Raw genomic sequence first — 16,169 nt, forward strand, 5'->3', positions numbered from 1 at the left:
GAACATGGTTCAGGCTCTTTTGTGCAGCTCCCAGGTGTCCCTTTAAAGCTCTGCTGTGGCTTTCTCCTGCTTCTCACCTGGAAGATGCCTGCAGCTTTGGCAGCTAAACAGAGAAGAGAGAACATGGACATTATTCCTTCCCTGTGGATGCCAATAAACATTCACCTTTGAGGTTTGGTAGTAGTACAAATCCTCCCTGCCACTTGTTGTATATCTTGAAATGCTCTGCCAGCCAGCAGGCAGGACATTGGGAAGTGTGTTGTGTGTGTCCCAGCTTTACAGGTAGGCTGTGTTTTCCTGTAGTTCATAACCACAGCTGAGTATATTAAGCCAGGTCTACACACGCACAGTTGTACCAGTTTAACCAATGGTGTGATTGTAGGAATATATAGGAATTGAGTAAACTGGTGCAACTTTGCACATGGATTCTTTCTCTGTTTAAGCTTGGCTTATGTGAGTTTAGCTTGCACCCCTAAATGTACTGACACAAGCTGAACTGATTTAAGCCAGTTTTAAACTGATAGTCCACACACAAATTGGTTTTGTTCTACAAGTGCAACTTTAAGTTAAACTAGTGTGATTTCTGTGTGTAGACAAGTCCTGATTGACCATTTTCACGTGAGGTAGTATACAAGCTGACATACAAGAAAGACTTTAAATAATAGATAATATTTTTATAATTGGCTGAGAAGAATTGTTCAAGCTAACTTTATTTTGCTGTGTAAAGTTTCAATACAGTTTGCATACATAGAAATGTCAGCATTATTGCAAAGAGAAATAGAGTACTAGCACTTTTAGGCTTCTTCATCTGCACAAGGGCCACTTCTGGTGTGTGAGCTCAATCCTTAGTCAAGTAGCAGTCCACTGAAGTCATTGGAAATTGTATGTGAGTCAGCACAGCAAGCTTGAGTACTGTCTGCTTTGCTGCACAAAATCAATCCTTAGTGAGGCTTCCACTGTGCTTATGTGAAGCAGGAGTTTGAATGTTCGCTAATTTGGCTCCTGAACCACTGAGGTCTGAATATCACTGGGCTAGAGGAAAAGCCACTGCTGTGTGTGCTCCCTTGAACATGCACAAGGTGTGCATAAGCTAAGACTTCCAGATGTAGCTATAAAGAGCTAAAGGATGTCTGATCTCTGTACATCAGGTGCTCAAAGCCCTGGGTTCCAATCCCCACTCCTGCTTCACTCAGTGGATGTGGTGTTGTCATGTCAAAATGTGCCCTTTTTGCTAGCGAGCATATGCATTCTTCTCTTCACATACCTAATGAGCACATGCAGGATGTGGGCATGTACACTGTAGGACTGATATCTCAGTGAGGATCCTGCCTTTCCCCTCAGTTTCAGAATCAGTTTAGGGATTCAGCAATAATTTGTGACATTAGAGTTCTTCTGGATGGAATAGTGAAACCCATGGGAAGCTCCTCCCATGCAGATCCCATTGTGTCCATACCATGAAGCACAGGCTGTATCTGGGCTCTTGCTATGAAAGAGTGATTATACAAAAAGAGAGGTACGTAGGAAGGCACATTTTGACTGGTATGGGGAGCTCATCAAAATGTAACCCACCCACCCCCAACTTTTCACCCATATCCCTGAGGATGGTGCATTTTGATTGGCTCCTCCCCACCCATCATATATTACATTGCAGAAGTTAACATGGAAGATAGGTACATTTTGATGCATATTTCAACATGACGCAGCGCTTTGTTGCATTGATAATTCTTATGCTTTTCCTCTTATCCAAAAATATCTCCTAGCTTCCTTCCCTGACTTTTCCCTATGGCACTGATCATGCCATAGGTGCTGACTTTCACTGGGGGTTCTCCACCCCCACTCTGCTCCTTCCCCCAAGGTCCCACCCCACTCCGCCTATTCCCACCGCCACTCCTCCCCCGAGGCTCTGCCGTCACTCTTCCCCCTCCCTCAAGGCCCCATCCTCACACCACCTCTTCCTGCCCCCTCCCCTGAAGGCCCCACCATTGATCCACCCCATCCCCCAAGGTCCCACCCTCACTCTGCCTTTTCCCACCCCTGCTTCACCCCCTCCCAGAGGCCCTCGCCTGCCCACTGCTCGCTGCTCTCTGCCCTCCCCCAACCTGTTCCCCGAGACACCAAATAGCTTTGGCTTGTGGATGCTGAGCACTATTTTTTTCCCTGGGTTCTCCAGTCCTGGAGCACCCACGGAGTCAGCACCTATGGATCATGTCCTAGAATGGTAACTAGAGTGTGCTGTTTTCTTCACTGTGATTGCCTCCTTCAACCATATGGTTTGCTACCTTTGCAATGGTTAGCTCAATACACCTATATACGTTATGGGAATGATGGGCCTGGTGGTCGGCCTTCACCCAGATTTGCCTGAACACTAGTCTACTGGCATGCTTTCCAAGAGGGATTGGCGTGAGTATTTGCACCTACCCTTCCCTGCACATTTTAACTAAGCTTGCTATTCCGTTCACATCAGGAGTAGAACTGGTGGGGAATTTTTCGATAAACTTTTTTGTGGGGAAAATGCTCGTTTGTTGAAACAGAAACATACCTGTTTTGACAAAACTTTCAGAAAGGTTGGGGAGAGGTGAGAGATCCCAGAATAGCCAATAATTGTAGCCTGGTGGTCGCCAGCTTCTCCTTCCAACAGTCCCACAATTAACAACCCCACTTGACCCCTCCTCAGTCCTTTGTTCTCCAGATGGTCACACCTGAATGGCTTCCTGCAGAGAGGTGGGGTGTCTGTGGTCATTAGTTGCTAGGTACCAAATGTCCAGACAATTGGAATGGCCCCTGTCTTCTCAGGCTCTCCACGGGCATGGGCCCCCAGACTCCCGGCAACTAGGCATCAGTCATGCCTGTATCTCTGGGTCTCTGCAAAGAGTAAACAACCCTTTTCCCACCACCTATTTAACCACACACCACAAAGGGGAAACTGAGGCACACACTCTAGTCATCTGAACTATTATGAAAAATTCCCACTTTGTTACATCTCTTTCCCCTTCTAGACTCAATCGAGTGGAGTCACTTAATCCAGTGACCTGGGGAAGTTTGAACCCGCCAATGTTATCCATCGATGCCACTGCATCTTTTCCATTTTCTTGGCAGTTGTTCTAACAGGCACTTTCACGATTCTTTTATCACCCTTGCTAATCCATCACAATTGCAGTTTTACAATACACAGTTCAAAGCAGTTTCACATCCTCCCCTTAGGTCTGGTCTGTTTAATGATACTCGCAGGACGCACGTGAGGAGCTTTCATGCAACACCCAGCCCTTTTAACCATCCCAAAACCTTTGGGTTTGAAACTGGGATAAGGTCCTGCTGCTACCTCCTTCCCCTCATCTGCCAGGGAGTGAGAAGGGCAGTGAACCCACATTTCCTCCATGTTTCAACTGTTTTGGCCACAACCTGGGGTATCGATACCCCTACATTGGAACAGGGAGTGATCCCTTCTGCATTGGTTCTTAGCCCAACCATATCTCTGGGGCCCTGGTGTCCCAGCCCAGGGGATGGTGAGGCGGGCATTCAAGGCGCTTTTGCACATTGGCAGGCCTTTTCTGGTGTTGTGTCCCATCCCCAGGGCTGTGCATATGCAAGGAGTCCATCTCCCTCTTAGGGTCAACTTGTTGCCCTCACCCCCAGGACTGAGTCCTCTCCTGGACCCCTTTCTGGAGAGCTATTTGGTCTCTCTTGGTTAAGAGAATCTACCATGCCATGGCCACCCTCTTACCAGGCGTCTCTGTTACCAGCAGCATTCTTCCAGCTGCTTTCCCTTCCCTGGGAACTCTTTCACCCCTGGACAAGGCAAACATGTTTTGCAGTCCTCCTTCCCTGTCTGTCTCTCCCCAGGCTCAGCTGGGGTCTCAGCTACCACCATGCTCAGCTTTTCCTTTGCTTTCCCAGTGAAGGTAGACAGTGAACTTGCTGCCTTGGCCACAGCATTAGATCCAGTGAGAGTCACATCTCCTGTGTGGAGATGGGCAGGGACCATCCCTCTGTCCCGCTCCGATCCACAGGTCCGGTTACAGACTGGAAGGTATCATAAGCTTACCAGCTCTTCCTCTGTGCTACCAGCGTCTCCTCCTTCCAGGCTATTTACATGTTCACTGACACCTTCATTCTCAGCCTTTTGACTCCCTGGATTCAAATCTTTTGCTGTTACAGAAGCAGGGCCTGCAACCTGCCTTAAAGAGAGAATAATTTCCCAAAAGGACCTCAAAGCTGATATCTTGGAGAACCCCAACTACCAGCCACCCCTATCCTTCCTGTGTCTGCACAGGGATCTGAGTCATGGGCAGATCAAATGTCTTCATGTTTGGGACCTTCACCCAAATTACACAGCACTTCAGCATTTGATGGGGTTGCACCACCCAGGGTTTGACAAGAATTTTCTCTGTCAAAGAATTTCTCCACCTCATGAATGTCTTCCCATTAACCATCACCTTCTGTTTCCACTGGGGATCATATGTGCCTGAGCCCAGGAGAATACGAGAGGACATATACACTGGGATCTGGAGCGGGAGCTCACCTGCCACCACTCCCTGTGCCCCCCAAAGAGCTGGCAGTGTGATTGCTTTCCTCCAAAAGTTCAGTCACGTAGTGCACTCTGTGAGTCTGAATTACAGGCTGCCTTCCTGGGCAGACAGGCTAAATTAGCCCTTCTGTCCTGGGCATTTGCAAGTTAACCCTTTGAGGATTCTGTTTGGCCACCATTTCCTTGATTTTTGGGCATTGTGCACTTATGCCCTTTTTGCCCACACAAAATGAAAGTGTTGTTTTCCAGCTAGCCATTACTCACTTGCATTGTCCATTTGACTCAGGTGAACAAGTACTGCAGAACTGGGTTCTATCTAATTACCTCAATCACTGTCCTACACTTATAGCCATGGTACTTGAGCAACTTTCTTCCCTTCCTCTTTCCCTCCCACTCTTATATTACACTTCACTACTCTGTTCTCTTGTTATTTCCTTCTCTCCACTCTTCCCACGTCTCTGCATCTCTGCTCTCAGTGTTGTCTTCACATCCTCTCTCCTCTGGTCTGGTGTTGCTCTCCATCTCCACTTAAATCTGCTGTGCTCAGCTTATTGGCAGCAAAGTGAAATGTGCTCAAAACCGGATCTCTGAAGTGTTTTGTGCTGGCACGTCAGCGATCAGGGATTTTTTTAAAATAAATTTTACTTTGTTTCCAGCACACTAATTGAATACAGCAGAGCAGAAAGCAGCAGGGGACAGAAACAGAAGACAGTGAGTCCTGACAAAGACTTTCTCTAGGGGCAAGTGTTCAATTAACATCTCTTGTTAGACAGCGAAAAGTAAGTACCCCCAGACAATAGGACTCTGGATCATTCACATTCTGAAAACTGTTAAACATCCAGGACTTTGGGCATTCAGTTTAGGGTCAAACTCCTCTCCCGAATGAGCTATTGTGAGTTAGGTTGCTCATATTAAGCAATGAGCTGTTTTGACATATAGATAGGAACTACCAAATTGGAACAGACCAGTAGTGTATATGTATCAGCAGAAATCCCTAAAATGTATAGATTGTATCTGCATAATCTAACCCAGATGTTCCCAGACTGCACTGATGGGTTACAAGTATTTCTGACTCTCTGAGAGCCGGTACTGATTTTTTTCTTTGTTTCTAACTGCTTTATGGGAAGCTGAAAATACACGACATATATTAGTAGTATTACTTTTACAGCTAAGCAAATGTGGTAGTTGCCAAAGGGATGCTTTTGGATTACAAATGAAAAGGTGACTGCACAATCTCAAATGGGAGTGATTGCAAATAGTGGGTGTCACAGTTCAGGGCAACTGCACCTGCATTCCCCCTCGGGGTCCAGCAAGGGCACCTACTCTAGGCTCCAGGGTCCTCAGCTGTCACTTCTTTTGGGTTGAGGTCTGTGATCCTCTCCCTCCTGACTGAGTTTTTCCCAGGCTGCACAGCTCCTTGCCTACATTGTGAATTTCCCAGCAAGTCAGACTGCCTAAGCATTTTTTTTTTTTATGTTTGGGATGTAATAAGGAAGCTCTAATATAGTTTGGAGACAAAATGGAAAAGAAGAATAAAATAAAGTTAATAGATTTATAGATTCCAAGGCCAGAAGGAACCATTGTGATCATCTAGACTGAACATAGCGCAGGACATAGAAATTCCCAGAATTAATTCCTAGAGCATATCATTTTAGCAATACATCCAGTTTTGAGTTAAAAAGTGCCAGTGATGGAGAATCCACCATGACCCTTGGTAAATTGTTCCAATGGTTAATTGCCCTCACTGTTAAAAATGTACCTTATTTCCAGTCTCAATTTGTCAAGCTTCAACTTCCAGCCATTGGATCATGTTATACCTTTCTCTGCTAGATTGAAGAGTCCATTATGAAACATTTGTTTCCCATGTAGGTACTTATAGACGAGGGATCGGCAACCTTTGGCACATGGCCCGCCACCCTGATGGGCCGGGCTGGTTTATTTGCCATGTCTGCAGGTTCGACCGATCGTGGCTCCCACTGGCCGCGGTTCGCCACTCCAGGCCAATGGGGGCAGCAGGAAGCTCTGGCCAGCACATCCCTCGGCCCGCGCCTCTTCCTGCTATCCCCGTTGGCCTGGAGCGGCAAACCGCGACCAGTGGGAGCCGCGATCGGCCGAACCTGCGGATACAGCAGGTAAACAAACCAGCCCGGCCCGCCAGTGCTTACTCTAGTGGGCTGCATGCCAAAGATTGCCGATCACTGTTATAGACTGTGATTAATCAAGTCACCTTTAACCTTCTCTTTTTAAGATAAAAGGATTAAGTTCCTTGACTTCATTACTCTAAGGTATGTTGTCCAATCTTTTAATCATTCTCATGATTCTTCTCTGAACCCTGTCCAATTTATCAACATCCTTTGTGACTTGTGGACACCAGAACTGGACACAATATTACTGCAGAGGTTACACCAGAGCAAAATAGAGAGATAATAGAACCTTCCTACACTTGCTGGATACTCCCCTGCTTATGCATCCAAAGACTGCATTAACTCTTTTGGCCACATTGTCGCACTGGGAGCTCATGGTCAGCTGATTATGCACCAGGACTCTTTTTTTAGTGTCAATGCTTCCAAGGATAGAGTCCCCCATTCTGTAAGTCTGGCCTGCATTCATAGATGTACCCAATTACATTTAGTCATATTAAAACACATATTGTTTGTTTGCACCTATCTTACTAAGTGATCAGGGCTGTCTCTGGCTTTTCTGCCGCCCCAAGCAAAAAACAAACAAACAAAAAAAATCGCTGCAGGGCGTCTGGAGCGGCAAAATAAAAAAACCACAAAAACAAAAAAAACATGCGGGGCGGCCGGAGCCAGGGTCCAGGGGGACTCCCTGCGATGCAGAAGTGCCCTGGGCAGCGGAGTGCGCGCCTTGGCTAGCCGTGGGAGAGGGGGCAGGAGCGGGGGAGGAGGAGAGAGAGAAGGGGGGCAGCCAGGGCTTCTTTCAGCCGGGGCACTGGCCACACGGCCCCTCCCGCCGTGCCGCCTGCCAGGAGGGCTCTGTGCCACTCCGGTCGGCGGGGAGGGAAGGATGCGGGCTGCCCTGCTGGGCTTGCTGCAGACCTGGCACCGGCTGGGGCAGACGGAGCGTGCAGCCCACTCCCAGCAGGGTACTCCCCTCCTCTGCGCCACCGCCCCCTACAGGCGGCCAGAGTGGCGAACCAAAAAAAAAAGGATTGGAGCTTGTTCGGCTGGTGCCTGGATCCGGCCCTGCAAGTGATCTGAATTGTTCCTTATCAGTGACCCTTCCTCTTCTTTCTTCATGATTGCCCCGATTTTTGTGTCATCTGTAAACTTTATGGAGAATAAGGCCTGAAAGAACTACCAGATCATCTAGTGTGTATCCACCAACGCCACCCTGCACCCGCACACTAAAGCCAACAGCCAAAATTAGACCAAAGTATTACAACCCAGAGCAGATTGGACTATTCACAGGCAGAGAATAGAAGGGACTGAGATGCACTAGTGATTATTTTGTTTTCTTTCAAGACATTGATAAAAATAAGGTCTGAGCCCTGTGGGTCACCAGTGAAAACATACCTGCTATATGATCCTTCCCCAACGATAATTACATTTTAAGACCTATCTGTCAGCCAGTTTTTAATCAATTTAATGTGTGCCATGGTAATTTTATATCTTTCTAGTTTTTCATCAGAATGTCATATGGTACCAAATCCCAAATCAGCTGCTCCGTTATCTTTCCTAGGATCGATGTCAGACAGACAGGCCTATAATTATCCAAACATTTCAATTTATCCTTTTTAAATATTGGCAGAAAATTAGCTTTCTTCCAGTCTTCTGGAAATTCTCCAGTGTTCCAAGACTTATTTAAAATCAACATTAATGGCCCAGAAAGCTCTTCAGCTAGCTCTTTTAAAATTCTTGGGTGCAAGATATCTGGACCTGCTCATTTATAAATGTCTAACTTTAGTAGCTGTTGCTTATCATCATTGCTAGTTCTATTGGAGTGTAAGGAATTTCATTGTCATAATTATCATCATCTTATGCTATCACTATATCTGTTTTTTCCCAAATACAGAACAAAAATATTTATTGGACTCTCCTGCCTTTTCTACATCAATATTAATAATTCTGCTATTTCCATCTAATAATGTGATACCATTGTTATTATTTTTGTTCCTATTATACTTTAAAAACTTTGTATTGTCCTTAAAAATATATTGCTGATCACAGATTTCTCCCTGTGTGTTTTTGCTTCCCTTATCCATTTTCTACAATTCCTAGCTTCTGATTTATTTTCAATAATATTAATTTCTCTTTTCTTCCTTTTCTTATTTTATGTATCTGCCTTCATTTACTAAACTAGGGCATATTTTCCAACCAGTAAGGCCTTCTTCCTTGATTGTGGGATTGTGGCTTTTGGGGTGTCTAGGAAAGTGTTCTTAAATAATTACCAATTATCATTTACATTTTTCTGACTAAATTCTTCCTCCCAGCTGCTTTGGCTCATGATTGGTTTCAGCTTTGTGAAATTGACTCTAATTTTAAAATAGCAAGTGTGTGTGTGTGTGTGTGTGTATGTATATATGGTTTTGACTTTATTCTGTTTGCATAGTATAAATACCTCTCCGAGCTTCAACATTTCAACAGAAGATTTCTGGACTACATGTTATCAGAAACTTTCTGGAAGGGTGTTGAAAGTTTTCATCATCCCAACCTGCTCTGTGACTCTTCATCAAAGCCTGAGTTCCAATCATGCTGCATAGCTATTTCAGTTAGTCAGGCTTTCATTTGAATATGCTTTTTCCTTGGTTTTCTGTTGCTAAGTTTTTCTGTATTATTATCATCTGTCATTGTGGTTTGCAGGGTGTCTCTGATTTCGCTCCTTTCTAAACTGTCAGTACATCTTTATTTAAAGAGCTCTGTGAAGACAGATGTAAAGTTAAGTGTGTGCTTATGGGTTTTGCTGAATAGGGGCCCATATTAATAGGGATGACCCTGCAAACACTTAAGTGTGTGAGCTGACTTCTAAGGAACTACTCATGAATCAAGTTACTCACATGCTCAGGTGTTTGCAGGAGCAAGTCTTTAGCTGCTAAGAGGTAAATCCTGTCCATTCCTTTGTGGCTGAGAAGATTCCCCTGGCACAGGGACTGGTATGGTTCTGCTATCTGGATGGGGAGGGGAGGGTTTGGGTTCCCATACAAGGTTTACGTGTGTGTGTGGGGGGGGGGGGGGAGGACAGAAGAAGGAAGATGGATTAAGGGCAGTGCCTCTTCATAGATTATGCAGTCCTCCACCCTGCATCAGGGCTGCCCAAGGAGCATTTCAGCCAATATGCAGCCACTCCACAGCCTGCTGGAGAGGATTCCTTCCCCCAACTCTTCTATGTATCTGCCCACCTCAGCTCCAGGATCAGGCACTACCTTGTGATGACAGCAAGAGCAAAATGCTAAAACAGGGATGCTAGACGTTGCTCTAGTAAATATAGCAATGTTCTTTTGATTAATTTAAATAGTCTCTGGCTAACTCTTAATGAATTAGCCATTTCTAATTTTCTGCCTGGAACAGAATGACCGTCTGTTGGAAAGATAGCCAAGACTTCTGCTGTTTCCTTGTTTCATAGTAAAGTGGATTAATGCTTGGGGTTCATGAGCTAGCACAACCAAATTACTGCGCTGAAGACACTCATGACTGCAACGGCTTATTAAACTACTGTGATCCATTTTGTGTTCTTTTATCTGCCTAGTTACTGCCACTGCAGTTTAACCAATAGAATATATATTTTAAAAGTCTATTACTTTGCATAAATATTTTTTGTTTAAATTCTCATTTTTTTAGAAGCACAGTAGGAGCTTATTATGTATATACCATATTTCCATAAGGGAAAAGGAGATATCTTATGAGTAAGGTACAAGACTGGGAATCAGGCGACCTGGAGGTTTTATTTGCAGCTCTGCTACAAACTTCCTGTGTGACCTTGGGCATGTCAATTAACCTCTATACAAAATGCGAACAATAAAAGTTACCTACCACTCATGGGTGTTGTAAAGCTAGCTAAATGCTTTGAAGTTTGCAGAGTGTTTTGAGATTCTTGGTAAGCAGACATTATACAAATGCAAAGCGGTCTGGGTGTCCTGCCAGTGACTTGTAACCTTTTTGTTAGTTCTAAGTGTTTATAATTTTTTTTTATTTCTTTTTATTTATACTATAAAAATTGGTTATTTATATTATACAAAAGGACTGAGGAGGAATTGGTGGGAACAGACTGTGAAAATAAAAAAGGGGAGTGTGTAAAAGGAGAATGAAATGGAAGGGGATAGAAGAAGAAAGAGGAAAGAAGTGAGACAAACACAAAGGATGAGGAGAGAGAGAGACTGGTAAGAGGGAATGAGAAGATGATGGAACCAACAGCCATTAGGAATTTATCAAGTCACAAAATTTATCAAGCATGTCTGATGAGCTCATAGACTCATAGACTTTAAGGTCAGAAGGGACCATTATGATCATCTGGTCTGACCCCCTGCATGATGCAGGCCGCAAGACCCTTCCCTGGACTCTGCCGTTGAAGTCCCCAATCCTGTGTTTTAGTGACTTCAATCGGCTGAGACCCTCCTGCTAGTGATCCCTGCCCCATGCTGCGGAGGAAGGCGAAAAACCTCCAGAGGCTCAGCCAATCTACCCTGGAGGAAAATTCCTTCCCGACCCCAAATATGGCGATCAGTAATACCCCGAGCATATAGGCAAGAGTCTCTAGCCTGACCCTTGTTGGCCATTATGCTATTCATGTACCATTGCTTGGTCTTCCTTGGCTACTATGTTTTACCATTAAACCATTCCCTCCATAAACTTATCCAACTTAATCTTAAAACCAGACAGGTCCGTCGCCCCCACCGTTTCCCTCAGAAGGCCGTTCCAATATTTCACCCCTCTGACGGTCAGAAACCTTCGTCTAATTTCAAGCCTGAACTTCCCCACGGCCAGTTTATATCCATTCGTTCTCGTGTCCACATTAGTACTAAACTGGAATAATTCCTCTCCCTCCCTTGTATTAACCCCTCTGATATATTTGAAGATAGCAATCATATCCCCCCTCAGCCTTCGCTTTGTCAGACTAAACAACCCAAGCTCCTCTAGTCTCTTTTCATACGACAGGTTTTCCATTCCTCTGATCATCTTAGTCGCCCTTCTCTGCACCCGTTCCAGTTTGAGTTCATCTTTTTTAAACATGGGAGACCAGAACTGCACACAGTACTCCAAATGAGGTCTCACCAGCGCCTTATACAACGGAAGCAGGACCTCCCTATCCCTACTAGATATACCTCGCCTAATACACCCCAAGACCGCATTGGCTTTTTTCACCGCCACGTCACATTGTCGACTCATAGTCATCCTGCGGTCCACAAGGACCCCTAGGTCCTTCTCCTCTTCCGTTACTTCTAACCAATGCGTCCCCATCTTGTAACTAAAATTGTTATTATTCATCCCCAAGTGCATCACCTTACACTTTTCACTATTAAATTTCATCCTATTTCTGATACTCCAATTCACAAGCTCATTCAAGTCTCCCTGCAGAATATCCCTGTCCTCCTCCGAGTTTGCAACTCCTCCCACCTTCGTATCATCTGCAAACTTTATCAGCCCACTCTTGCAATCGGTCCCGAGGTCAGTTATAAATAGATTAAATAAAATGGGTCCCAAAACTGAACCTTGAGGCACTCCACTAGTAACCTCCCTCCAGCCCGACAATTCACCCTTTAATACGACCCGCTGCATTCTCCCCATTAACCAATTCCTTATCCACCTCTGGATTTTCATTTCGATCCCCATGTTTTTCATTTTAACCAATAATTCCTCATGGGGTACTGTATCAAATGCTTTACTGAAATCCAGGTATATTAGGTCCACCGCATTTCCCTTATCTAATAAGTCCGTTACTTTCTCAAAGAAGGAGATCAGATTCATTTGGCACGATCTGCCCTTCGTAAAACCATGCTGTAATTTATCGCATTTGCCATTAACCTCAAGGTCCTCAACTAGTTTCTCTTTCAGAATCTTCTCCAGCACCTTGCACACTACTGATGTTAAACTAACAGGCCTATAGTTACCCGGGTCACTTTTTTTCCCTTTCTTGAAAATAGGAACCACATTGGCTATTCTCCAGTCTAACGGGACCACCCCCGAGTTTACAGATTCATTAAATATAATTGCTAATGGGCCTGCTATTTCCCGCGCCAATTCCTTCAATATTCTCGGATGAAGATCGTCCGGTCCACCCGACTTAGTCACATTAAGGCGTTCTAGTTTTGTTTCTACCTCGGATGCGGTAATCCCCCATCCTGTATGCCCCTCTGTAACGGTGCTAGTATCCCTAATACCTTCATTGGCCTCATTAAACACCGATGCAAAATATTCATTGAGATATTGCGCCATGCCTAGATTATCTTTAATCTCCTCTCCGGCTATAGTCTTCAGCGGTCCCACTTCTTCTTCCTTTGCTTTCTTCCTATTTATATGGCTGTAAAACCTCTTGCTATTGCTTTTAATTCCCCTTGCTAAGTCCAACTCTACACGGCCTTTGGCCTTTCTCACTCTATCTCTACATTCTCTGACTTCACTAAGGTAAGTTTCCTTACTGATCCCTCCCCTCTTCCACTCTTTGTACGCTTTCTGTTTTTTCCTAATCGCCCCTTTCAGTCGGTCGCTCATCCAGCTCGGTCTAAATCTCTTGCTTAGTAATCTTTTTCCCTTTTTGGGGATACAGGCCTCTGACAGCTCATGCATCTTTAACTTAAAGTAATCCCAGGCTTCTTCTGCCTTTAGATCCCTTAATACGTTTGCCCAATCCACTTCCCCTACCAGTCCCCTTAATTTGTTAAAATTGGCCTTTTTAAAATTATAAACCCTAGTCTTTGACTTAATTCTGGTACTCCTTCCATTTAGTTTAAACCGAATTAGCTCATGATCACTGGAGCCCAAGTTGTCCCCCACTACCACTTCCTCAACAAGGTCCTCACTACTTACCAGAATCAAATCTAAAATGGCCTCCCCCCTCGTCGGCTCAGCTACCACTTGATAAAGGAATTGATCCGCAAGCACATCTAGGAACATCTGAGCCCTATTATTGCTACTAGCGTTTGTTCCCCAATCTATATCCGGGAAGTTAAAGTCCCCCATAATTACACAGTTTCTATTAGTATTTACTTCCCTTAATACATTAAATAGTTCCTTATCCATATCCTGGGTCGATCCTGGCGGTCTATAGCACACCCCAAGCACTATCCCCGGAGAGGCTCTAGTAGTCCTTTTACCCAGCTTGAGTATCGCCCAGACGGACTCCGTGTTTTCTATTCCATCCACTATTATTTCTTTACAGCTTATTTCACTATTGACATACAATGCCACCCCCCCACCTTTACCTTTATCCCGGTCTTTCCTAAACAGCACATACCCCTCCATACCTGCATTCCAGTCGTGGCTGCCATTCCACCACGTTTCAGTTATTCCTACGATATCCGGTTTCAATTCTCGGACCAAGAGCTCCAATTCCTCCATTTTATTACCTAGGCTTCTCGCATTGGTGTACAAGCTGAGCTGGTCTCTCTAGGACCAATGGGGAAGACAGGGTCCTCAGAGGCACTGATGTAACCCTCCTCCCTGCACTTTTAGCTACTTTGAGAAAGGAAACACTAGGATAGCCTTCGCGTGCCTTTTGCAAACTCTTTGTGGCTGTTGATCCTGTTTCTGCCATGTGGGTAGGCGGAGGGGAAGAATCCTAGCCTCAATAAAAGTTGCAGATGCTTAGCAATACTTGGCCCATGATTGTTAATAATTATTTATCACTCTTATTATTAATCTATTTACACTTTTTCCAAAGGTCAAGGACAATGACACTGAGAAGCAGCAATTGGAAAACTGATCAAAGGATATATTTTTTACACAATTTATAATTAACCTATGGAACTAATTGCCACAAATTATCATTGAAACCATGAGGATCAGACATGTATGGGGTTAATGGCAACATCCACAGTAACTTTACATTGGATAAGAAGTATGAGTGATATAAACACTAATAGGGCAGAAGCCAACCACTAACTACCTGGAGTTATCAAGAAGCTTTTCCTGTGGGTGGGTTTTTCCATTATTGTCCATTGCAGGGATTTTTGCACCCTCCTCTAAAGCACGTAGTATTGGTGACTCTGAGATAGGATACTGGGCAACGTTATCTTCTACTTACTATGTTGGGTTCTAACACCAGGCCTCTCATTGTGGTGTCTGAATACTCATTGCACATACCACGTACTTCTTGTCTAGGGCCACTGCTGTGATCTGGAATGGCAATCTCTATGTCCCAGTGTTATTTTCATTATTTATTACAAATATTCTTATTTGAGGAAAAAGTAAAAGAGTTTTTTCCTCTCTTTATTTCTAAGTTCCTTCTTCAGACACTGTAAATAAAATTTCCGCAGACGTGTGTATTTCAATCCTACATCTTCTAAGATGGATATAACTTTTTGTATTTATAGCTGTTGGACAAGGTTTATCTCACTTTTTTTTGCTGTCACAAAAAGATAATGCTTTCTATTTGGGAGATTTACCAGAGATGCAGCAGTGGGTAACTGCCTGAATGAATAACGAACACATGTGAAAAGGAAATACAGGAAATACAAAAAACAATGCTGCTGTTTTACTGAGAAATATAGATATCCTCTTAAGCTAGTTTAGAAGGTTAATTATGAGTAAAAAGTCATTACATGCATTTAAAAAACACTCTTGTTCAAGCTACCTTATCCTAGAATATACAGTTGAACAATATTAACCTTTCTCTTTAATAATTGGAAGACCCACTGAAAACTGCTGAATGTTGCAGATCAGTTAAGAATACTTTATTAGGGAGCTTCGCATCCTGTTGGTTGTAACCACTGCCTGGAACAGTTCTGAATTATCTTCTTGAAAGCTGTTGGTTGAACACTCATGTTCTCTAATTGAAATGATCACTATCTAAAACCACAGCTCTACTAGGTGCTCTTTGTACACAATCCCCATTGACTTCAATGCAGTCGAAGGGGCTCAGCATTTGTTAGAAGATGCAAAGCAGCTCACAGGATCAGGCCCTTAGGATGAAATTCACCCTTTACAGAGAGATATCCGAAGGTCTATGCATCATATGTGTCATTTAAGTCCTCAAAACTGGGCCTGAGTGGGATTTAAGAGGGTTATAGGTTTTCTGCTGGCTCTCTGCATGGAGATAAATTTCACCCTCAGTGAATAAACACAATAAAATGCAAAGATATTGCATCAGGGAATATACTTTATCTGTTCTGACAACTCTTAATTCAATTTTAATTATTGATAGTACTTGATATTATTCATGTAAACATACTGTGAAAATAATGAAGTCTTAGTAATATGAGACCTTCCCGCAGCACTTTGCTGTAACGGGGAATGGCAAAGTAAAAGGGGAAATCAAGTTCATACCATAGATAAGTGCTAAGGACCTGATCCTGCAAATTCTAACACGTGCTCCATGGGACTATTTCTATGCCTGAAGTTAAATATGTTTGTAATCATTTTCAGCATCAGGGCCTAAATGATCCTGCTAACCATGTGCGTTTAGCACAATAATCTGTTTTAACAAACCTTTTGTTTTTCTTTCCATTCTGTGAAATATTTTTGGTATGTTT

At 43.9% G+C, this 16,169-nt stretch overlaps 1 protein-coding gene across 10 annotated transcripts in view; it reads left to right on the plus strand.

Moving 5' to 3' along the window:
• TAFA5 (TAFA chemokine like family member 5) overlaps positions 1–16,169 on the plus strand; it is a 675,055-nt gene that overhangs the window by 483,490 nt on the left and 175,396 nt on the right. The gene's annotated exons all lie outside the window — the stretch shown is intronic.

This window comes from Malaclemys terrapin, chromosome 1 (assembly GCF_027887155.1).
Source record: "Malaclemys terrapin pileata isolate rMalTer1 chromosome 1, rMalTer1.hap1, whole genome shotgun sequence".
NCBI lineage: Eukaryota > Metazoa > Chordata > Testudines > Emydidae > Malaclemys > Malaclemys terrapin.